This window comes from Lissotriton vulgaris, chromosome 11 (assembly GCF_964263255.1).
Source record: "Lissotriton vulgaris chromosome 11, aLisVul1.2, whole genome shotgun sequence".
NCBI classification, from domain to species: domain Eukaryota; kingdom Metazoa; phylum Chordata; class Amphibia; order Caudata; family Salamandridae; genus Lissotriton; species Lissotriton vulgaris.
The window spans coordinates 178,728,478-178,752,457 of record NC_141699.1 but is presented as its reverse complement, the minus strand read 5'-3'; positions in this window follow the sequence as shown (position 1 = coordinate 178,752,457).

Here is a 23,980-nt window from a genome sequence, read left to right as displayed (position 1 = left end):
AGGGTGTTATCTTGGCCACCGTCCTCTCCCTCCTTCTCCTCATTTTATGGTTACGGTATGAGAATTACAGGGAGGATGGAAAAAGAGCAGTAGCTCTTTCCCCTTCCTAATTGAGTAATGATTTAGAAACTGCAAAATACCAGTCGGACGGCACACTATGCTAAGCACAGATTTTTAGCGTAGGTGTTTTTAAGCCACGCCCTTAATTACATCGGCCACGCCCTTTTGAGAGACGCCTCAGTATTTTCATCCCACTTAAAGCCCTGCTCTTTAGTAAATGTCGCTAATGCTACCTAAAAAGCGGAGGTACAGCAGATAAAACTGAAGAATGGGACGCATTCAACCAGAGTAAAACAATTAAAAAGTGCAGTTGCGTGCTAATCACTAACAAACTCTTCATCAAGTCTCCTTAGTTGAGACAGACAAACAGACAGTTAAGCGCTGGTGCATGGAAGCGCAGATGAGTAGCCTTTAGGACAGTTCCTCCATTTGATGGTACGACCTCTTTAAATTGTTGCTCCACAGTGATAGTAAACTTTACCAGGCAAGCTATTACTTGTGGGCTCCGGCCTTACAAGCAGAACAGCGAGGCTTGGCAGCATGTTCTAACTCCATTAACATTACAGGGGTTGCGTAAAAGCTCTCTGCATGCCTGTTGCAAAATGGGCCATATGCATAATATGTGCAACAAAGACCCGTCCGGCCCTTGACACAGCCTGCATGACGGTGAAGTCGGCTCTGGGGCCCAAGGAGGCATTGCATCCCATGGCATCGATATTACTGTTTCCGGGCAAAGAGCCACTGATTATTTCTCTGTGGGGGGTTGTGGGGGTCCGGTGCCCCTGTCATGGCCCTGGCACTGCAGCTGTCTGTGCACCCAGTCCCTCATGTCGTGTGTCACAATGCCCTCCTCCTCCTAAATTGAATCGTTCTGAGACGAATTCGGAAGGGTAGGAGCAGCCGCAGGTACTGGTCATCTAACGACTTTTCTGGACGTATTATTGAAACACCTTCCTGAGCTCCGCCCCGTCCGGACCCCCTCTTCCGGGGCCCCCACCTACTCTCCCTGCACAGGGCCACCATGAGCCTAGAGCCGGCCCTGTGGGGAGAGCGTGTGGAATAAATAAATGTGGGAGAATGCTTTCTGTAGCTGGCAGGGTGAAGTCTGAAAGGCAGTGCGGCATAAAGTGTGCAGTGCTTTGATTCTCAAACTGGGCCGCCTCCGATATTTTCTCTGAAGAAACCAAAAATTATTCTTTCTTAGCAGTCACCAAACTAAGGGTCTATCTTGAGTAATTAGACTAAATTCAACCAACATCGGGGTAGGACCGGAAACATGATCCTGAAACACTACCTAGAATACAGGTGATGTGACCAAACACCACAGTAGTGTCTGTGGCCCTGACAATTTAGCTACCCACGGCATTCATTCCCATTAACCCTTCTCCTACCTCCTTAGTTTTATGATTGTTAAATTCTAGCCTTCTACCAGTGTCTGGGCTGGAGCTGCCAATCTAGGAACCTTTGAACACGGCCCCCACCTTGCACTACAGAGGTGTGCCTATATCACTTTATAGTAAGGCTTTCAGAGTGTCCCAGGTGCCCCTTCCATACTGAACCTTACTCTCCAGCCACTGGTACTCAGTGGGAAGAAATATAACCAAGTGCACCCAAACCTACCCAGGGTCAGTGTGTCTTGGTTACATAAAATGAATAGAAACGATGTGGGCTAAGCCTCTGTCACTGTGTCAACCCCCATCTCTTTTTCTCTAACTCTTTTCCCACACTCTGCAACATCCTCTTTTTGCCTTTTTAAGTATTTTCATAACTCTTACTTCCTATCTTTCTCTCTTCTCAAACATCCTCTCCTCCCCGGTCTGTATCAGCTCCCTCTCATCCTCTTTCATTCTATCACGAGTCACTAGTCACTTATCACTTCGGTTCTCACCTGGACTCCTCCCTCTTTTAAAACCAGTGCCCTGGAGCAAGAACGTCTCAGCACTACGACTGGCAAGTTGAGAATGTTCTGATGAAGACAAATGTTTACCATCATGCAAATAGGATTTACATATACATTTTACATTAAATATTTTGCTGACCTTTTTGTGCTTTGTGGAGAACATCTGTATTTGCTGGATGAACTCTTTAGTTATCAGAGGTTTAGCTTATCTTTCTGTATTTTTATTAAAGTGTTCTTAATGTAATTTGCAATATCTTTTGTGATCTTATCGCATACTGGCTGAGCAACGCTGTTCTCAAGTGCACATTCTATGTTGCTCTCCTTCACATGTGGATGAATGATATGATGTGATTTAATCTTTTTCAAAATTTCCCAGGGTAGGGGAAACTCCTATCAGAACTTTGCTATGAGGAAGGCTCCATTGCTGAAATTCAGATAGGTTATTACCTCTGACTATTAGCAGTGCCAGTTGAGGATGTGGGTGGAGCAAATAGAATAAGTGGGTGGAGCTGAGGAAAAGTAGGTGTGGCCTCTGACAAACATTTAAGCATCTGGACTTCATATTTTACAAATTAAGCACTGCTGTATGGTGCTGCTGGCCGAACTGAAAGCCCTAATACTGGCGCTACAAAATATGGATCACAAATTCCCCACAATCATAGTGTTTGATTTATTTTAATGCATCCAGTCCTATAACTAATATTTACATTATTGGCACCAGAATGGATTTAGGGATTTCAAAGATTGCACAGTAAAGCACAAGATGCTTTGGGAACAAGTGGCAAAGCTGAAAGAATGCCTGCCATGGGCTAAAATTATTCATACACTCAGTCATCAACGTATTGGCGATCCAGTTGAAGGGAATTCACTGGCGGATGAAGCGAACAAGGCAACAGTTCGTACTGCTGCCGATGCTGCAAAAACATGTTTAGCACAAGAATAGACAGAGCAACTATGATAGCTGTCAATGCCACACGATCAGCTCAGAACTGCCAAAAGGCTTTCTACTCAAGTACTCATACAAGTTAGATGAGCAAAACATTCTGTATGCTCAAATTCCAGGAGTGAGGGGTAGAGTATTACCAAACACGGATCGCAGATTGGGATTATTACTAGCTGCACATTAGGGTCTGGGTTCCGCATATGTAGGGATCACTGCTACAGTTTCAGTACTAAAGCAGCGCTATTGGTGGCCATGTCTAACTAAACAGACCAATTACTTTGTTCTCAAATGTGACATCTACCAGCAGATGAAGGGCTCCACCGTAGCACGTCCACCACAAACACCTTTATTGGTCTCAGTACAAACCTCTTGCATGTGTCTATTTGGATCACTGAGACCCCTTATACTCTGACGGGGCTTACAAGTACATCTTGATGGCAGTGGATTCCTGTTCTAGATTCCTGTGGGTTTGGCCACAGTGCTCAGCTGACGCTCAAACTGTTATTAAGGATTTGCGAGTCTTTATCAGGATATACGCAAATGGCACACTGCATTACGACCAGGCCCGGCGTTTAGCTCTCTGGCTTACAAAGAAGCTTGGATGTGGCCTTGCAGTACTACTCCCCCAATCATCCTGTGGGAAATTCGGTGGTCGAGAGGAAAAAACGTGACTTAAAACAGTCCTTAACAGCAAGGGTATTAAGCTTGGATGGCAGATGGGTCAATCACTTATATGGGGTCCAGAGGGGACTAAACAACATGCCAAGAAAATCCCTGGTGGGCCTTACACCTTCTGAGTCCTGTTCGGGGTAAGAATGTGGGTACCCGACCCAGATAGTGTCAGCTCAGTGGCAGCTGAAACCCCATTTGGCCTCAATGATCGTTTGGATGTTTTACAGGACCTTAAAAGAAGAGAGGTCAAAGTAAAATGCACCGCCACTGAGGAAGTGAAAACGGTAAAAGCCAGACCTGCCTGGGACCCGAAGATTGGGGACCTGGTCAGAGAGTACATAGTGGACAAGAAATAATTTGTGCCATCTTACAGAGCGCCTGTACCTGTCCTAGCTGTCGAAGGAACAAGAACTGTCCTTCTTTTGCCTCTTGCTGGCCATCGAGATAAAAGGTTCATCTCAATTGATCTGATCAAACCCCATTATGTGGCCGATTCTCAACAGCAGGCCATGTGGGCTCCTGGGTAGCAGCCAGACTCCTCTTGCTACCCTATAGGAAGTTCAGATGAAAGCTTTAATAACGACTGAAAGAGAGGCTATCAACAAAAATTAGATGATGCTTTCCTCTATTGAAACTACAACTGTACAGTCAACAAGTACAGAAAGTTGAATTCAAAAAATTGACTTCTATGTCAACATGTCACAGATGAAATCATTTCCCAGCTCTAACCTGCTGAGCTACCAAGAATGGACCGGAGGCCGTCTGGCTACTTCATGCATTATGACGATTTTTCATAAGATCAAAGTGAGCTGCAGACACCACCTCTTTCTTCCAAGACTCAATGTAGTCTTTCTATCTTTGGCTGAAAATGACTTACCCTGAAAAGTACTTACCCTCATTGTTCCCTGAATACATCTATGGATTACAATTGGCTTACTTTTCTTGGTACTTTGGATTGGTATGGTAACTGTCTTTTTTCTATTTCTGAATAGACACTATCTCCCAGAACGCTTTGCAGTCCAAAAGATAAATTGGGTTCTAAAACCACATGCATCATCACATCATGAACAAAGAGATTTGTCCCTGGTGAACATTAGAACGGTTCCAGTTTCTGAAAGAATTTTCTGGGGTAGAGTTTTGTATGATGTGTATGGTCCTACTAAACTTTTGCAAATTCCATATTTATTTAAAATTTCTTTAAATTATATCATCACCTCTAGTACTTTCTCAGATTATTGGGTCATTGGAACTGTGCATAATTTGCTTTGAGATTTAGAGAAATCAACTACATTTTCTAATGATGAATTATATGATGGTACATCTAAGTTTGGCGACATGTTCTGTTATCACCAATATGGTCACCAATTTTTACACAAAGCTAGTATCCCATGTGCTGGTTACAATTGTACCCAATGGGGACAATGCTTAATACAGCTGAAAGTTAGTTCAAAAACATTTGCACAAAAGTGTGTGTATTTTTCAGGTTTGACACATCTGACCTAGCCTCTCATTACTATAGGCTTCTACCTACACCTACAATGAAAAATATCCTCACAAACACCACGCTGATTTACTCTGCTCCCTTTATTTCCCAACTGTCTGTACAGGGTTTCCATTTTTGGAAAGACACAATAGACTCAAAGTCTATACGGGGACAAGAGATTGGCAAGTTCAGGGACAAGTGGCCTTACTCAGAGCATGCTTCATACCACATCAAATGATTTTCCTGAATAAAACAGTGCAAAAGACTTCCTGTCTTGGTTTAGCTAAGGCAAAAGATTTGAGCACACCTTGCATTCCCACAGTTGCATGTTTTCAACTTTGGCAACAATACACAAAACACAGTGAGTATAAACTAGATGCCATGATCTGCAATGGATCATATAATACTTCAGACGTCGATCAACAGGGTTGGTTTGTTTGGCCTTTAGACACAGATAAATGCCAGTCTAGATTCCTGGGTAATACAGGAGGGTTTAAGATCAACAGGCCTGACCTACGCTATGGACAATCAGAACACGCAGTGGTGGTGATATCATATAGTGTTGGGAAGTTATGCCTAGATTGGCTAAAGACTTAAACACTTTCCAACGTGAAACACTTGTCTCTTCCTTCTGATGACCGGGTTCTTAGGAATTTTTTACAACGTCCCAGAAACCCATGCCAAAAGCGCTTGTACGGTATATACAACGAGCTATGAAAGAATGTTTAGCAGGAAGCTGCAGAGAGATTGTGCAAGATCGGCAGGGTTAATATGGAAAAGGCTTTAGCAGACAACGGTATGACCACATTATCATCCAGAATTTATTCTCTTGGCAACATTATGGGCTCGATTCCGATCCGGTAAAAAAATCAACCGTACGATTCGTATTCGTAGCCCTTTCCATACCCGTCCGTCCGAGTCGCGTAGTACGGTCCGCATTCCGTGAATCCGTCCGAATCGTCGCGATCCGTACGTATTGCAAGGCTGAGACTGTGAACCGTACGACTCGTACACAAGCCGTACGACCCGGCGAGTACGATCCGAACCGGGGAATCAGGATGCGATTCGTACGGTCCACGTCAAGTGAGGGCGATTCGTACGGAAAAGCGCGCGATTACATACACCCCGTACAGCGTGTACCCCCCATGATTGCAGGGGTACGGCACATATCCCTGCGATCATGGGGTGTACGAGCCGTACCCTCATTGTACGATCGGTGTACGATCGGTGTACGAGCCGTACCCCCATTGTACGATCGGTGTACGAGCCGTACCCCATGTACGATCGGTGTACGATCGGTGTACGAGCCGTACCCCCATCGTACATGGGGTACGGCTCGTACACCGATCGTACATGGGGTACGGCTCGTACACCGATCGTACATGGGGTACGGCTCGTACACCGATCGTACAATGGGGGTATGGCTCGTACACCGACCGATCGTACAATGGGGGTACGGCTTGTACACCGATCGTACACCGATCGTACAATGGGGGTACGGCTTGTACACCGATCGTACACCGATCGTACAATGGGGGTACGGCTCGTACACAGATCGTACAATGGGGGTACGGCTCGTACACCCCATGATCGCAGGGGTACGGTGCGTACCCCTGCGATCATGGGGGGTACGCACCGTACCCGGGGGGGCCGTTCCGTACCTGTTTCGGCACGAACTCTGCTTTTACGGCTGTTTTCAGCTCCCGTAGAAAAAGGGTCGTACGGTGCGTACCCGACACGTATCGTACTTGCTGGGTCATAAAAACCAGCCGCGAACCGTACAGATGTCGCGTACAGCAGGTTCCGAGGGAGAATCATACGGAGATTAGAGTCGTACGGTGTCTTGTACGACTCGTACGGAGTACGGCTCCTGGTACGAATCGTACTTCGTTGTACGTACGGGGGACATTGCAGGGTACGATTCCTACGGGAAAAGCGCTCCGAGCGGCTATTCGGAGCGGTTTTTCCCGAGTCGGAATTGACCCCTATGTCTTCTGCAATCAACATAATTCAGCAGGACATGTCTATTTTACAACATGGACAGTCGCAATTAAGATCAATCGTAATACTGAGCTGGACGTTACAAACACTACATTGTGGCCACGTGCTGTGGCATTATATCAACACTACCAGTCTGTTTTCTGAATATGATCTGTCAGAAAGGCAAATAACTATGGCACGCAGAGATGCAAAATATACTATGCTGCAAGATGAAAAATTAGACCAATTACCTTTTACTGTGGCTGAGACATCATCCACAGACTGGATTATCAATGGATATATCACCCTACTGGTCACGACCTTCCAATTCCAATATTGTTTCCAATACCAATAGATCGGCAGATATGAAGTGCCAGGAGGAGGTTATGTGCGCGAGTATTGGGAATTACCTTCAGGTTTAGGTGCAGGAAAGGGGACACTGAAGTTTTCCTTAGTGGTTCTGACTGTGAATACACTTTGAGTGGTTCCTTGGTTTGCCGGGACATTTCTCTTCATAGGGCATGTAATGTTTCTTTTGCGAACTTGTTTTGTTATCTGAAGGGTTACCCAGCTGCCATGATACATCTGGTTTTCAAACTACTGTCCAATCGGAGCTATTTGATGCTGTTTGATCAAGGTTGCTCTGGAATGGAACCGGGCATCGTTTATCTGGTGACGGTTAATTCCTTAGTCACTTGTTGTACACAACTACTGTGTCCACATGTCCGCAAAATTAGGGAGGCAACGCTGTGGCCTTCAATAAATGTTTTCAACTTATGCTTTGATTCCCTTAGCAGACTGAAATCCATGCTTTTTAAGCAAGATGTGAACTTAACGTGCGCCAAAGAGACGTTTGATCTTCAGGTTGCACGGTCCTCATCTGAGATACAGACACTACTCCAAACTAACTTCCAGCTGCATTTTGTAAAGCTAGTCCATTATCTCTTTAGTGTTTCTGATACAAGGGGAATACTGCACTTTTTTAAATGTGTCCGCTCTGGACTGGTTAGCACCTTTCAGAAAATCTTTGGAGTTATTCCATCATTTATAGACTCCGTGCTGTGAAGCATTTGTGGAGGGCTTCCGCTTGTCCTGGGGGAATCCTGATTTTAATTCTGCTCCACAATGGACATCTCAGTTCGATTCAGAATGGAAACAGCACTGCTTGTGCTAAGATGCCATGAGCACATGGTTCACACTTTTGGCACACTTCGACTTTGAGAACTGGACGAGCAATGGTTCTTGTCCTTCAGACTTGTTTGGCTTAACTACATACGACCTGTATTCTACTGCCTGCTTTGCGGCCACAAATGTGTCCTTGACATATGCCTAGGATCCCAATTAGTTGCGACATTGGACATAGATGCACTGCTGGACCCGTTAATGGCCCATGGATATTGTTGTCCACAGCATCTTCCATTGCTGATGAATGCATTTCTTGAGCCACCTTGGAAAGCTTTGGCTCCTAGTGAGCTGGACAAATGCTCGACGGGATGCAGTCTCTCCCTACACGGCTGCTCTGGGAACTGGATGGAATCACATTTGCTCCAATGGATGCAGTCAACAGTTAGTTGACCAAAAATAGGTACATGAAGTAGTCTTGATAATTCAGATGTACCACTACCAATGCAATCACTTTGGTGAACTCTGGGTGCTGAGGCTAACCAGAAGGGTAGAAGTGCAAACTGATGGTATCTATCCCCCACCAGAAATCGTAGATATTTCCAACCTTCCTAGTAATCACAATGTTGAAGTAGGCATTGCTGTACTGATAATTAGCACATCAAACACGGTTAAATCACAGATTGATGATAAGCGTATTCTCTGTGAAGTTGCTGCCACATATATTAGCTTGACAGGACTATTGTCTGATGGAAATTATCAACCTAGATTTCAACCACTTTAGCTGAAACCCAGGGGAAGCTCGTTGGTGCATGAGCGAAACATGTTGGCTGTTTTGCTGTGTTTTATGTCGTGTCAGAAGAAAAATAAAGAAATGTACCTTGCAACAGGCTCAACCTTTTTGGAGCGTTTCCTTCAATTAAACTGAATCACAGTATGATTGACGGACAGAATTCACTATATTGTTGGGGCAGTTGACCCATGGAGGTGGGCAATACTTGTGTAGTGTAGAGAACTGTTTGGGTTGTGCAGTTGGGCATACCTTAGTTGCCCATGTATCATGTATCTTGAAGATAGAGACATCATCCAGTCGTGCTCTTGCAATGCTTGAAGGAAATGAAGGAAGGTAAACATTTTGAACTTGTCCTTCCTCAGAAATCTGAGGCTGAATCTTAGAGCTAAGAGTTGGCAAAACCCTTTTTTGGGGGTGAGGAATTATCTGTAGTAACACCCACTCCTATGTCGGAAAAGGAGTCCAAAGCAATTGGCTCTTTCTCCAAAAGAGGAGTGATCTTTCGCATCAAAAGGTTTAAATGTAGAAAGGAGGGGTTAAGATGTAAAAGGTGGGAAGTTTGTCTCAGAACAATAAATAACAATGAGCAATAAATAATTATTACAGGATACGTTGGCCTTGCAGTGGTCCAGGTCTGGAACTATGAGAGTTTAATTCTGTATGTGGATTACCAGTTTTCCTTGAACTACTGATCTGTGCTTCAGCATAAAAAATATCTCAGAGAGGTTTTGTTAATATTAGATACGAAGAGGAAGATGAAGATAGGGCTTGGCAACCTGTTGTGAGACTCCTGCATCAGTAAGCCGAAAAGACTGCTGCTAAGGATGTAGTAGTGGGGGTGCTCTTTCGCCAACTGGTGTTATAGTTCCTACATGTTCGATATGTTTGTTCTAATTTTCTGAGAAGCTAAGTCTAGTACCCAAGCGGTCACATGTACCTTTGATTAAATGTCTCAAGTGAAGTATTTGCTCTTTCATCAAACAGGAGTGGTCAATATATGGGTACATGTTATGTTATATGCAAAAACCACAGTTGATGGACAGAATGCAGAACAATGTCATACATTCACCCCAGTTCAGAGATCTGGGTCTAAATCCATCGTTTTTTTGCACTCCACACCACCCCAGTTCAGACATGGCCATATGCAAATCAGCCTTGACCCTGTGCCTCATGGGAACAGTACAGCCCGAACTGCCAAGCCATGTCTTTCCTGGACCGGAATCAAGCATCCTAGGACCGGTTTCTGGCTATCAGCAGTCTTCAGCCAGGATAGCTTGACTCCAGTGGTGTGGAGAGCATGGGACTCACGTCTGAGCATACCCATCCCACTCGGGTGACAAATGCAAAAACCACAGTTGATGGACAGAATGCAGAACAATGTCATACATTCACCCCAGTACAGAGATCTGGGCCTAAATCCATCGTTTTTTTGCACTCCACACCACCCCAGTTCAGACATGGCCATATGTAAATCAGCCTTGACCCTGTGCCTCATGGGAACAGTACAGCCCGATCTGCCAAGCCATGTCTTTCCTTGACCGGAATCAAGCATCCTAGGACCGGTTTCTGGCTATCAGCCGTCTTCAGCCAGGATAGCTTGACTCCAGTGGTGTGGAGAGCATGGGACTCACGTCTGAGGATACCCATCCCACTCGGGGTGACAAATGCAAAAACCACAGTTGATGGACAGAATGCAGAACAATGTCATACATTCACCCCAGTACAGAGATCTGGGCCTAAATCTATCATTTTTTTGCACTCCACACCACCCCAGTTCAGATATGGCCATATGCAAATCAGCCTTGACCCTGTGCCTCATGGGAACAGTACAGCCCGAACTGCCAAGCCATGTCTTTCCTGGACCGGAATCAAGCATCCTAGGACCGGTTTCGGATTCATAATCCTCATCAGCCAGGCTATCTTGAATCCAGTGGCCAAGTGAGCAAGGGACTCACGTCTGAGCATACCCTGCCAACTTAGGGAGAACAAAGCGATACAAAAGGGGATGATGGAAGGAGCGTTTGAGCAAATCAAACACTCACCCCCAGTCAACTGATCTGGGTTTAATCCATCACCATTCTTTAGCTCACTCAGCCACCCCAGTTCAGACATGGCCATATGCAAATCAGTCTGACCCTGTGCCTCATGGGAACAGTACAGCCCGAACTGCCAAGCCATGTCTTCCCTGGACCGGAAACAAGCATCCTGGGACTGGTTTTTACATGTTATGTTATATCCATTTTATAAAGCAAATGTGCACCAACAGGTTTCATGGTGGTGGGTAAAGAGGCCGCCATCTGGCCAGGAATAAGTTGTAAGCTTGGGAGAATGGCAAGTTTCGGGCATACTCCTAAAGCGTATGTAGTTTTCTACTAGTCTGATGGTGGTTTGGATTGCAATCCAGACCTGGACACCCAGGACTGAGAATCTGGTTCCTCCCAACCTCTTGCCTTTGAATCTGGGTACCATTAAGAGGTTCATTTGGGCTGACCTGACATTGCGTCTCCAGGTGTAGCTCTGCATTCTTTCAGATATGTATCTTGAGCTTTTGTTGTGGAGTGATTTAAAAATGATACATCCGTTGGGGGGGAGGGGCGCTAAAGGGTGCCTAGCAAGATGGCTGCACTTATGTGAGGCTCCTGCAGCTCGAGATCCAATCCATTAGCCATCCGCCTCATTTCTTGCCCTGAACGCCTACAAAACTGACGGGGGAGTAGCATGCACCACTACAACCTGCTCCTGTGAGAGCACTGCTGCATATCCTGCCACAGCTGTGAAGACAGACTCCGTCCCCTCCAGGCCTAGCTGGTACAAAATGGCAGCAGTGAGCACTGGGGATTGCAACCTCCTGAACTGTCGGTGTGGCGCTACCTCCTTCTTCATTGCCATGCCACTGCTAACAGTTTTGGCCCCGGAGCCCTTCCAGATTGGGAAACTGAGCTGCCCTGCCTGAAGTCCGGATGCCTGGAGGTCCCGTTCCCGCTACCGCTGTCGACTGCACGGCTGATCTTGCCCCGGGACCTGGGAGACGCTGGGGCACATCGCACTTCACCCTCAGGAGACATCGGCGGCCGGCGCTCTTCCCCGGTACCTCCTACCCTGACGACTCTGCACGGAGGACTGTTGGTGGGGGTTGCGTGAGCTGAGCCGGTGCCTTGCTGCAGCTTGGAGAGTCTGCTGGCACATCGGGGTTAAAAGACTGTGAGGCCCTTGTCCGGGTGGCCCTTGCCGGCACTCCTGGAGTGCTGAAGACATGGATGCTGTGCGGCCCACCATTCCGCCGCCGCAGAACCCGTACTCACCTGCATCGGTGAGTCCACTCTCTCCTGCCACCCCATGCCTGCGACGCTCGGCCCTGCCGTCCTCCTCTGGTGCGAGCTGCCGCTCTGACGCCCTGCTTCCAGCCGCACTTTTGCTCTCCACTGGGACTTACCTACTTGGCCGTTCCTGAGCCTGTGGACAGACTGGGAGGTCCTGGCCCACACTGCCCCCTGCCGGCCCTTATGGGCACCTGAAGAACTCTGATGCCCGACTCCACATGGACACTGGTCAACCCAATTGCTGCATTGCTGAGGTGCCCTGCACACGCCGGGGTTGGAGGGTCCACCTGCGGCGCCCGCCTCCCTTGCCTGCTACCCCGCACCAGCGGTGAGAGGTCCGCTGGACATCCCCTCGGCTGCACCTATGTCTTCCCAGTACGCTGCCTCCTGCTCATATGCCACCTCTAGGCGGACAACCTCAACCTGCTTTACTGCTTCTGCTAGAGGACCTCCACTCCCTGACGGGGGCCCTACATTTCTTTGCCACATCTCTCGACAAGATTGCCCTCCCGCTGAGTCTGTGCTGCTCCTACCCTCGGGGAGGTCCACCCTGAAGTCTTTCTTGCCCGCTCTGCCCACAAAACCCTTCCGCCGCCTCATCTCCTCGCTGCTGTCCCCGCATGGTGACCATCCCCCCCCTGGGCAACCTCTAGGGACCCACCTATTTGCTTACTGGCCTAACCTCACCCGACACCCATCTCGCTGGGCCCGCCAATCGACCAAGACGACCTGGATAACCTCTTAAGCACATGTACTACTGCCTGCCACACCTCCTCTCCCGCTTTACCAGCAGGAGAAGTGTGGCTCAATGATTAGAGCGGCAGACCCTGATGCAGAGTTCTAGCCCGGGACCAGGGTTCAATTCCCCGCCTCGACGGGTCTTGGGCTCAAAAATTCCACGGACCTGATAATTCTCACCTCGGTGCCTATTCCAATCATGGAGTCCCACTCTGCAACTCTGGGCAATAGCTTGCTTAATCTCCACAACGGCCCCCACAACGCTAAGGATGCCTGGCCTCCACCTTGGGGGTGCCCAGGAGTGGACGCCTCACAGGGAAAGCCAGGATGGGTTCCACAGCGGTATTCGTACATGCGCCTTGAGACCCTTGCGGGTGAGTAGTGCGTATCAATTTACATTTACAGGCCCTGAGGGCATCTACACCCACGTCTGGCGCTTGCCTTCATCGCTGCACCTCACCAGGTCATCAGCGACTAGGCCAGGGGGTCACCTCATCGCCTGCTCCCCTCTGCCTGGCAGCTTCCGCTATGGGCAAAGAGGACAGCAAACAACCCAAACTCACCTTCAAAGCCCCCAAATTGGCACAGATGCAGGCGTAGGCAGATGTAGACCAACATGGGGCCACCGCTTCTGATCCACCGACCTTCACAGAGGATCTGAAAGAACTCCTTTTGATCTTGCAGTCCAGCCTAACGTTCATAGAGTCTAAAATGGACGCAATGAGCGCTCGCTTAGACAATCTCACACACAAAAGCGATCGCCATGAAGAGCGACTCAACGAAACAGAGCGCTGCATATCGGATCTGGAAGACAACTCTATCGCAACTGTCGATAAAACACTCGACATGGAAATCCTGAAGGTCATAGCTGCGAAGAATGAGGATTTGGAATCCCGCTCCCGCTGTAACAACCTACGGATTTTAGGTGTGCCAGAATCTACCGCCATGGGAAAATGGGATGAATATGTGTAGCGTATGCTCACTGCGGCTTTCGGCAGAGAGACCTTCTAAACAGGCTTCATTATTGAGAGGGCGCAGATCACTTGCCCCCCGCTCTGTTCCGGTTGCCCCCGCTCGCCCCATCATTGAGAGGTTCCTCAACTACATGGACAGTGACACCACGTTGAGACTCGCACGGGAACCGGGCAAGGTACACTTTGATGGGGTTGAGGTGTCGCTATACCCTGATTTCACTATGGTTGTTCAGGAGGCGCGCAGAAAATATCTAGCTATGAAAGAGAAACTGCAGCAACTGAATGGAAAGGGGCGACCACTCGGTCCCCCCGAACGTATGGCAGGGTGCCCGGATCTCCCCGGGAAACCATTTTGGGCGGGGGGGTGTGTCTCTGCTGGTATGCCCGAAGCGGCGTAGCCGGGGCGCGCCTTTTCCCGCCCAAGAAGGGGTTGTCCTAGACACCTACACCGTTGGTCACGCCCCGTAGGCGTACCAGAGAAGGGTACACGCCCTCCCGAAGAGGAATAAAAGGAGCAACAATCCAGAGAAGCATCCTCTTGTTCCTGTGCTTGGAAGCTGCACCCTCTCGTTGCACGTGAGCCCTAGACGGAACAAGGAGCAATTTTGATTTTTGTGTTTTTCTTCCAGGATCCTTCTCTTCCGGTATCTTTGGACCTCTGAAGCCAGGACCTCGTCGAGCAGCGGAGCAGCAAGGGTCGAGGCTCTGACAACGATGCCTGGCAAGAAGGTCGGAAAGAAGGCTGGGATGGAGCAGATGCTCCGCATGTTGGTGAAGGACATGGCGAACATGAAAAAGAAAATGGCGGCAATGGATAATACGGGCAGGCCGAAGAAGGTTATCGGACCAGCATTGCCGGGAGTAGTCCCTGCAGGGAGAGGTAAAAGGGCCAGGAATAGGGCGGCAGGGGGGGAGTCTCCAGTTCCCGAGTCACCCCCGGTAAGCCCAGTTAGTCCAGTCGAAGCCCCAGTACCTGTACCGATCCCGGATGCGGGTCAGCCGATCCCGGTTGTAGTTCCGCCCACCAGCGACGAGGAAATGCCTCCTGAGTTGGCCGCCCAGTTGGCCCCGTGGCTCGGGAAAAACACCGAGGGGGCAGCAGCGCCTGGAGACACGGCCAGAGAGGCTAGGTTATTAATGAAGCAGTTGCGGCAATCGCGAGATGCTGCGAAGGCGAATGTTCCTTTTGTCCCCTCACAGATTCCCACGGGAGAACCAGCGGCTGGCGGTGGAAAATCAGCAGGACCAGCTGTGGAGTCTGGTAAGCAGCCTTTGCCAATGGCGAACGGGGGGTCTTTGCCCTCAAGGAGGGAGAAAGTAGTTCAGCATATTCCTCTGGCCACGAAAGAGATGATTTGGGCTGATAAATATGTAAATATGTTTTCGCTCCTGACGGATCATCACGAGATTGAGTACGTTAAGGCTCAGAAAGATTTGTTGCATCCGAGTGTGTGGCGCGCCAAAATGGCGGGCTTCAGGGTGGATGAGACGATTTCTAATTGGGCCAAGGCCTTTGGGATGTTTACTGCTATTATGGGTGAACGTAAGCCAGAGATTATGACTGAATTAGCCTGTTTTCAGACACGTATACTGGATTTCTACGAAACATATGAGGGCGATCAATGGAGGGGTTATGATAGTAAATTTCGTAAGGCCAAGGAGCACGATTCGTCTCTGACATGGGACTGTCTCGACTCCCTCTCTTGGCAGAAGCAGATGATGCCGGGCACGACAAAGTCGTCCTCGCTTGGTGAGTATGGATCGGCGCCTTCCCGCCATCAATCGGCGGCGCCCTTTCGAGCAAACCCCGCAGGTGATCACCAACCCAAGAGTAGTGGGAGTGGGGGCAGAAAAGGAGTTTGCTGGAATTTTAACAGAGGCAAGTGCACCAGGCCACATGGGACATGTAAGTTCAGGCATGAGTGTGCAGGTTGCGGACATTCTTCACACCTGGAAAGTTCGTGCAGAGCCAAGAATGGGGATACCGGGGGTAGAGGAGGTACCAAACAGGTCTAATATCGGCCAAGGGGTACCACTACCTACCCCCGTAGATATCATGGCAATGATCCCCTGGCTAAACGAATACCCTGATCATGTCTCCGCTGGGGTGTTACGGGACGGTTTTTCGAATGGTTTCCGCATCCCGGCGGGGGATTTTCGGGGGGACTCACTGTGCAGAAACCAACTGTCCGTTCAGCAACACCCAAGGGTGGTGGAAGGTAAGATTGCGAAGGAAGTTGCCCCGGGCCGGGTCGCCGGCCCATATAGGCACCCGCCGGTTCCTAATTTCATTTGTTCACCGCTGGGAGTGGTCCCCAAGAAGGACCCTGGTGAATTTAGGTTAATTCATAACTTGTCGGCTCCCAGGGGTCTTTCGGTAAACGATGCCATCGATCCAGGAGTCTGTTCGGTACGGTATGCATCCTTTGATGAGGCCGTCGCCATGTTGAATCGCCTGGGGCCCGGAGCGTTGATGGCTAAATCAGATATTGAGTCAGCGTTCCGGTTGCTCCCGGTACATCCTCAGGATCAGCGTCTGTTGGGTTTTGTGTTCCAAGGACGCTATTACATGGACAGATGTATGCCAATGGGTTGCTCCATCTCTTGTGCTTATTTTGAGAAATTCAGCTGTTTTCTGCAATGGGCGTTCACCAGAGCTACGGGCTATACGCAGGTTATGCATTATCTAGATGATTTCTTGTTCTTGGGGCCAGCCGGGGACACGGAATGTGCACAGGCTTTATTTGAATTTTGCAATCTCATGAAACGATTCGGCGTGCCATTGGCACCGGGGAAAACAGTGGGGCCATCTACTTCACTCGAGTTTCTTGGAATTGAGCTCGATTCAGTGGAGGGATGCTTCCGTTTGCCCAGGGACAAGGTAATGAAATTTAGGGCATCGCTAGAGTTATGCATTAGCAGAGACAAGGTAACTCTCCATCAGTTGCAGCAAGCAGTGGGCCAACTTAACTTTGCCCTCAGAGTGATACCAATGGCCCGCCCCTTTTCCCGCTCTATTGCACAAGCCATGGTCGGTCTCAAAGAAGGACACCACCGTACGAGACTGTCGGCAGAGGTTCGCCAGGATATGCGCATATGGCTGGCATTTCTGGCGGATTTCAACGGTCGAGTGGTATGGAGCAAACCGCCAGCATCCTCGGAAGAGCTGGGTTTGTGGACCGACTCGGCAGGGAGCATGGGATTTGGCGCCATCTTTGGTAATCGATGGTCGGCGCAAACATGGCCGACGTGGTGGCACACCAATGGGTTAACAGGTAACATTGGGTTTCTTGAGCTGTTCCCCATTTTTGTGGCCCTGAAAACATGGCCGGACAATTTCCGTGATCGCTCAGTGATGTTTTGGTCCGATAACATGACCGTTGTTGAATGCATAAATAACCAGGCAGCACGCTGCAAGTTGATTTTGAGATTGCTGAAAGAAATTGTCCTACTGTGCATGAGACTGAACGTTCAGTTTAGGGCAAGGCATGTGCCGGGTGTATTGAACCAGGCGGCTGATGCACTCTCTCGTTCTCACATGCAGGCCTTCAGGGGTTATCTACCTTCTGCGGATCTAGTGGCGGCACCATTTCCCGAAACCCTCTGGTCACTCGGTGCCCCGGATTACAGGACCTCGTGGGAGCCAGCTTAGCCCCCAGGACATGGAAGGCATACAAAGGAGCGTTTCGTTCCTATTGTGCATTTTTGGGTCCGGCAGGAGGGGATAAGTGGGGAGAGGAGGAGTACGTGCTGAAATTTTTGGTAGCACTTCACAAGGCTGGCCGATCTGCAGCGACGGCCAATAGGCACCGGGCCGCCATTGCATTCATGGCGCAGGCTTACGGCATTAGGGACCCTACATCGTCCTTTCTGGTTAAGAAGGCATTACGAGGGTGGCAACGCCTCGAGGGTCATAAAGTAGACGAGAGGCGCCCGATTGGCTTAGAAAGACTGTCCCTGTTGATGTCAGTGCTCCCCGCGACCTGTTCCTCCCAGTCCGAGGCAGTGCTGTTCCGGGCCGCTTTCGCATTAGCATTCCATGGGGCTATGCGGGTGAGCGAGCTGGTGGCAAGAAATAAGAAGGATGTAGGGGGAGGTCTATGTCGGGAACACGTTCAGATCAAGGGTGATTCAATGGTAATCACAATAGCTAGGTCAAAGACTGACCAGAGTGCGATGGGGGATAGTATTGTGGTCCAGCGCATGCGAGGGACCCCCATGTGCCCGGTACAGTGTGTTGAGGAATACCTGGCGCAAACGGTGGCAGCATGGGGGGGAAGCTTGCTGAGACACACTGACGCCACCCCACTGACGAAGTTTCAGTTTCAGCGGGTGTTAACACTGGCAATCGCGGCAGCGGGCTTGGACCCGAGCGATTTTGGGACCCATTCCTTCAGGATAGGGGCTGCTACAGAAGCTACAGCCAGGGGTCAGAGTGTGGAAACAGTGAAACGATTGGGACGATGGTCCTCGAACTGTTATAAAAGGTATGTGCGGTTGCACATGTTGTGAAGCTAATGTCATGCACTCACGCTTCTTGTTTTTTGTTTGGTTTACAGTTTCGCGAGCTTGCGAGGCGGGGCGGACTGTGCAGTCGACCCGACACCTGGGAACCAGCGGTCAAAGATCACCGTCTGAGGAAAGAGTGGTGTGGGTCGTTGGCCACTCATACGTGAGGCGAGCCGCGGACGTATTCAAAGCAGGTGACATGATTCACGCAGCTGGGGAATACGGGTACAGGGTGACCTTCCATGGAAGGGGCGGGCTCTGTATTGACCACTTTCAGTATTTTCTCGAGAAATTGTTAGGGCGGACAAGGTCACCGCCGTCTATACTCATAGTGCATCTGGGGGGCAATGACTTGGTGGCGCTCGGTCATAGAGTACTCCTCGAGTGGGTTCTATCCACTGTTAGCTGGCTGGCAAAGAGGATACCGGGGTGCACGATAGCATGGTCACACATGATTCCAAGGAAGGTGTGGCGGGGGGCCCTCTCTGTGTCAGCTTTGAATCATTCAGTGAAGAAGGTTAATAACAAACTGGCTAGATTGTTTCGTTCAGGACAGTTGCACTGTATTCCGCATGGTTGTATCCGGGGTGATAATATGTATCTCGAAGATGGGGTTCATTTGTCCCGGGAGGGGAATGTCTTACTCATAGGAGACTTCCTAGCTTGGTTAAGGGGTTTGTAAATCCATGACCTTTAGGAGGAGTTTGTGGGGGGTCTGGATAGCCGGTCAACTATCCGGCCTGTGGCGGTAAGGTCATGATCGGTGAGCAGTAATTTTCAAGATCCCTAGAGGGGGCGCCACCCATTATGGATGGGAGCGCCCGGGGGGAGGCGGCCACTGGCCCCTCCCAGGGGAGGAGGCGGCTCGATGCCCCTCCTAAGAATTTCCCGGGGCCAGGATATCCGCGACGGCGGATGTGGTGAACAGTGTGGGGTGGGAGGGGGGTCCACGCTACCTTCTAGACACCTCACACGAGTCCTCGGACGACCACTAAGATGGCGTTGAGTTAAATAAGGGGCCCCCGCTAAGACAAGGGAAATTGGAAGTTGGCACAGAGGTACAGTCCTCTGTGCGACCGCCCCTCACACCGTGAGGGGGGAGTTCTGGTAGTAGGGATCTGACACCGGTTACGACCTTGCCGTTGGCCCGTAATGTTAGGATGTACAATTTTATTTTAGAAAGTATGCATTTGCAGGATGTTTAGACTCGGCTAGGAGAACCTTTGTATTAGAGATTTGTTAAGGTTAGCCAATAAACGTGACTGCAGTGAAATGTATAAATGAAAATTGTACATGATATGAAACTGTTATTTTAATGTTTTAATTTTGTTTCATATTTTAATAAATACGGCCGGGAGGGTAACTCTCTCCCGCCTTCCAAAAGTTCAGATCGGTGTCCGTCTTCCCATCCTTGGGGATTGTGTTGGGAGGGGATGATAGGCATCCCGGCCATATGGAAAGGGGCGACCCTCGGTCCCCCCGAACGTATGGCAGGGTGCCCGGATCCCCCTGGGAAACCATTTTGGGTGGGGGGGCGTGTCTCGGCTGGTATGCCCGAAGCGGCGTAGCCGGGGCGCGCCTTTTCCCGCCCAAGAAGGGGTTGTCCTAGACACCTACACCGTTGGTCACGCCCCGTAGGCGTACCAGAGGAGGGTACACGCCCTCCCGAAGAGGAATAAAAGGAGCAACAATCCAGAGAAGCATCCTCTTGTTCCTGTGCTTGGAAGCTGCACCCTCTCGTTGCACGTGAGCCCTAGACGGAACAAGGAGCAATTTTAACCCACCCACCAACCCCTTAGGGCAACGTTAGTAAATGCAATAAAGTTGATTTGCGTTGACAGTATCTTTTTTCCAGGTTTTATTTTAGTATGTAATAAAGGTGTCAATGTTGAACTGTAATAAAGTTATTTTCTTCATAACAATTCTCTTATCCAGTTGAGCGAGGTTTCACAGTCGATTTAGATGTGTGGCATGTGTTGATAAGTGGAGGAATAGGACAATGTCCAGTTAACCGTTTATCGCTCTCTTCATTAGGTCAAAAACGTCGTATTTATTTTGGTCGGGCGGTAAGGTCATGATCGGTGAGCAGTAATTTTCAAGGTCCCTAGAGGGGGCGCCACCCATTATGGATGGGAGAGCCCGGGGGGAGGCGGCCATTGGCCCCTCACATGGGGAGGCGGCACCCACTAAGTATGGGGTCGCCGAAGGGAAGGCGGTCATAGGCCCCTCCCAGGGGAGGAGGCGGCTCGATGCCCCTCCTAAGAATTTCCCGGGGCCAGGATATCCGCGATGGCGGATGTGGTGAACAGTGTGGGTTGGGAGGGGGGTCCACGCTACCTTCTAGACACCTCACACGAGTCCTCGGATGACCACTAAGATGGCGTCGAGTTAAATAAGGGGCCCCCGCTAAGACAAGGGAAATTGGAAGTTGGCACAGAGGTACAGTCCTCTGTGCGACCGCCCCTCACACCGTGAGGGGGGAGTTCTGGTAGTAGGGATCTGACACCGGTTACGACCTTGCCGTTGGCCCGTAATGTTAGGATGTACAATTTTATTTTAGAAAGTATGCATTTGCAGGATGTTTAGACTCGGCTAGGAGAACCTTTGTATTAGAGATTTGTTAAGGTTAGCCAATAAACGTGACTGCAGTGAAATGTATAAATGAAAATTGTACATGATATGAAACTGTTATTTTAATGTTTTAATTTTGTTTCATATTTTAATAAATACGGCCGGGAGGGTAACTCCCTCCCGCCTTCCAAAAGTTCAGATCGGTGTCCGTCTTCCCATCCTTGGGGATTGTGTTGGGAGGGGGTGATAGGCATCCCGAACATTCCCTACGTCATGTTTTTTTGGAAACCAGGACTATTTCTGGATCCCTAGCGGTAATTCATAAGCACGAGCTGTCGGAAAGGTGACTCTTCACGGAGGCACATCATCCCGTACCTAGAGTACATTGATATTTTGTCTTTGAGACATGGATATACAGCTCGTCTATACTCGGAGCATCCAGCCTATAGAGAATTAGTTCATCACAGTACATTTTTAACAAGACTTTCCCCTACTACAATTACAAAGTGACTTTCCCAGTTCTCTGTCATGAATTACCGATTGGACCCTGAGTAATCTAATAAGAACCATCCCTGACGAATTGACTCTAATGCACAGAGAACATTACCTTGTTTTTTCAGTGTGACCAGCACTATTTGAGAAGTAATTTGAAGGTGGCATTCCTGAAGAAGGCAGGTCTCTGTCAAAACGCACATAGAAAGACGAACATTTGTCACATCTCTTATTGGTGCATTCCTCACTTTGATGTAAAAACAGTACAATCATGTTATCATTATCAATTCTGTTCTTGCCAGTTTGTATATCAATCAAAAACAAATTGCCAGCAAGGGATTTGTTTCACACTTTACTAAGCAGCATTAGGGACCTCTATTGGAAAGAGTTTTAGATACGAGCTGTAAACATCAGTTGCTGTATTACATTAGAAAGGTCCAATTATTTGGGACAGTGCACAGAGTCACAATGTGAGGCTACCACACTAGCCAAACAATAAAGAGTAGCAACACAAAGAGATTATGTATCAAAAATTGTTATTATTGAGAAACAATTGTAAGGGTTATTCATCAGTTATTAGAATCAAACATAAAAAATTCTGATGTACAAGGAAAACATTCATTAATCCAACAGTACATGAGAATACGTCCCAGCTGTTACATATGGTACAATGACTACTACTAAATTCGCAGTAAGGCACTGACCGCAAAGTGTCAACAATAGCAGGAGTGGACGTGAAGGTCGACGTTTCGGTCTTATCAAAATTAGTCACAAGACCATCATCAGGACAAATTGTTGGGTATAAGCCGATGACCCTTGTAAAAAAAAGAAGGAAAGAAGGAAAGCATGCTATAGCCCACAGTCACATTTGGGGGGACTCCTTAGTTTGATTTCATTGGTGGCAGGTTTTCACTGATCAATTTCAATGAGCTTTCAGGATCAGAATACTTCGTTTCTAGATCGCCCTTCTATTCATGGAAAATCTCTAGAATATTCGTGTGCCTGTTCGCAGGGGTTGAACAAGACGTGCTTATGCCGGTCAATTCACGGGATAGCATTTGTGTATCAGACACATTGATTATTTTGAACTATCTAATTATGTATGTGATATGTATGTATGGATGATGGACCATGCAGTGTGCATGTACATTAAAATGGTGACTTCTCTGTTACAAAAGTGTATATACTGAACAATTTTTGGAGATATTATTTAATAAAATATATATTTGTATTTTTCTAATTTTGAGTGATGGTCTCTCTTCTCTCATAACTATTTCTATTATGTATATTTAAATATGTAAGGAAGTTGCCCTAGGAATTTTATAGTACATTCCCTACGCAATGCTCTTCCCGTTGCGCCTTAAAGTCACCGATCAGGGAAAACAACATATCTTTACAAACCCCAAGGGGCATGGCCAAGCAGGCTGCGATGGTGGACGTGCCTTGCTGAGGCCCCACGGCGAGCAGACATTTCATCCGCTTTACAGCGTCGGTCTCCGCTAAGAAACGGACGTTCCATAATCGGAACCCAAGGGGCATTCGACGATGATGAGCCCCCGCTGACACAACACGGGACTACAAGCAAAACTGAGCCGTTAGGAGACCCAACGCTGGGCGGCAAGATGGCTGCCGCCCGGGCCTTCGCCCGACATCCAGGGGTCTGGATATGCTGAGAAAGGCACGACACGAGGCACCCCTCACGAGTCCGGGGAGACCGGGCTGCGAAGAATGGAGGAAGCCCACGTGCCTGGCAGCACTCAGCAGATAAGACACTAACAAAAACCCCGAACATCGAACGGGCCCCTGGAGCCCCCGCCACATAAGCCACAGCGAATAGTAACGGACAGGCACACAGAACAAACATGGCCGGACGAAGTTGAGAGGAGGCACCGCACTGAGCAGTGGGAGACCAGTGGCACCGGGTCGCCTGCCCCCTCCCGGGCCGTCGGAAACCAGAGCACCATCTAGGCCGAGGCTGCCTGATTCCAAAATGGCGCCCGGCGAGCGCGACTGCTGAGCCTCCCTGCGGACGGAGCAAAGAGCCGGACAGGTTGGGAGTGGACATCTGAGCATCTGGCCTGATACTGGGGAGAGAGCGTGGTACCCTCCCCACCACCGAGGCCCAACTCGACAAATGCCTGACCCTAAGATGGCAGATTAGCAGGTCGCTTGGCGCCCAGACCAAAGCTTAGCCCTCACCAGTCGGCCAGCCGCAGAGAGTGCACACTACACATTCCTTATGACCCCACAAGACATTGGGGAGCCATACCGGTCTGGGCCCTCCAGCACTCCAGGCTACACAAGTCTCTCACCAGGAAAGAGAGTGGGCAGGGATGGAGGGGAGGACCAGTGCCCACGACGGCTGTGCCCCACAGAGTGACCCATATGGGACCCGCCACAGAGCGAGGACGGGGAGAAGCACC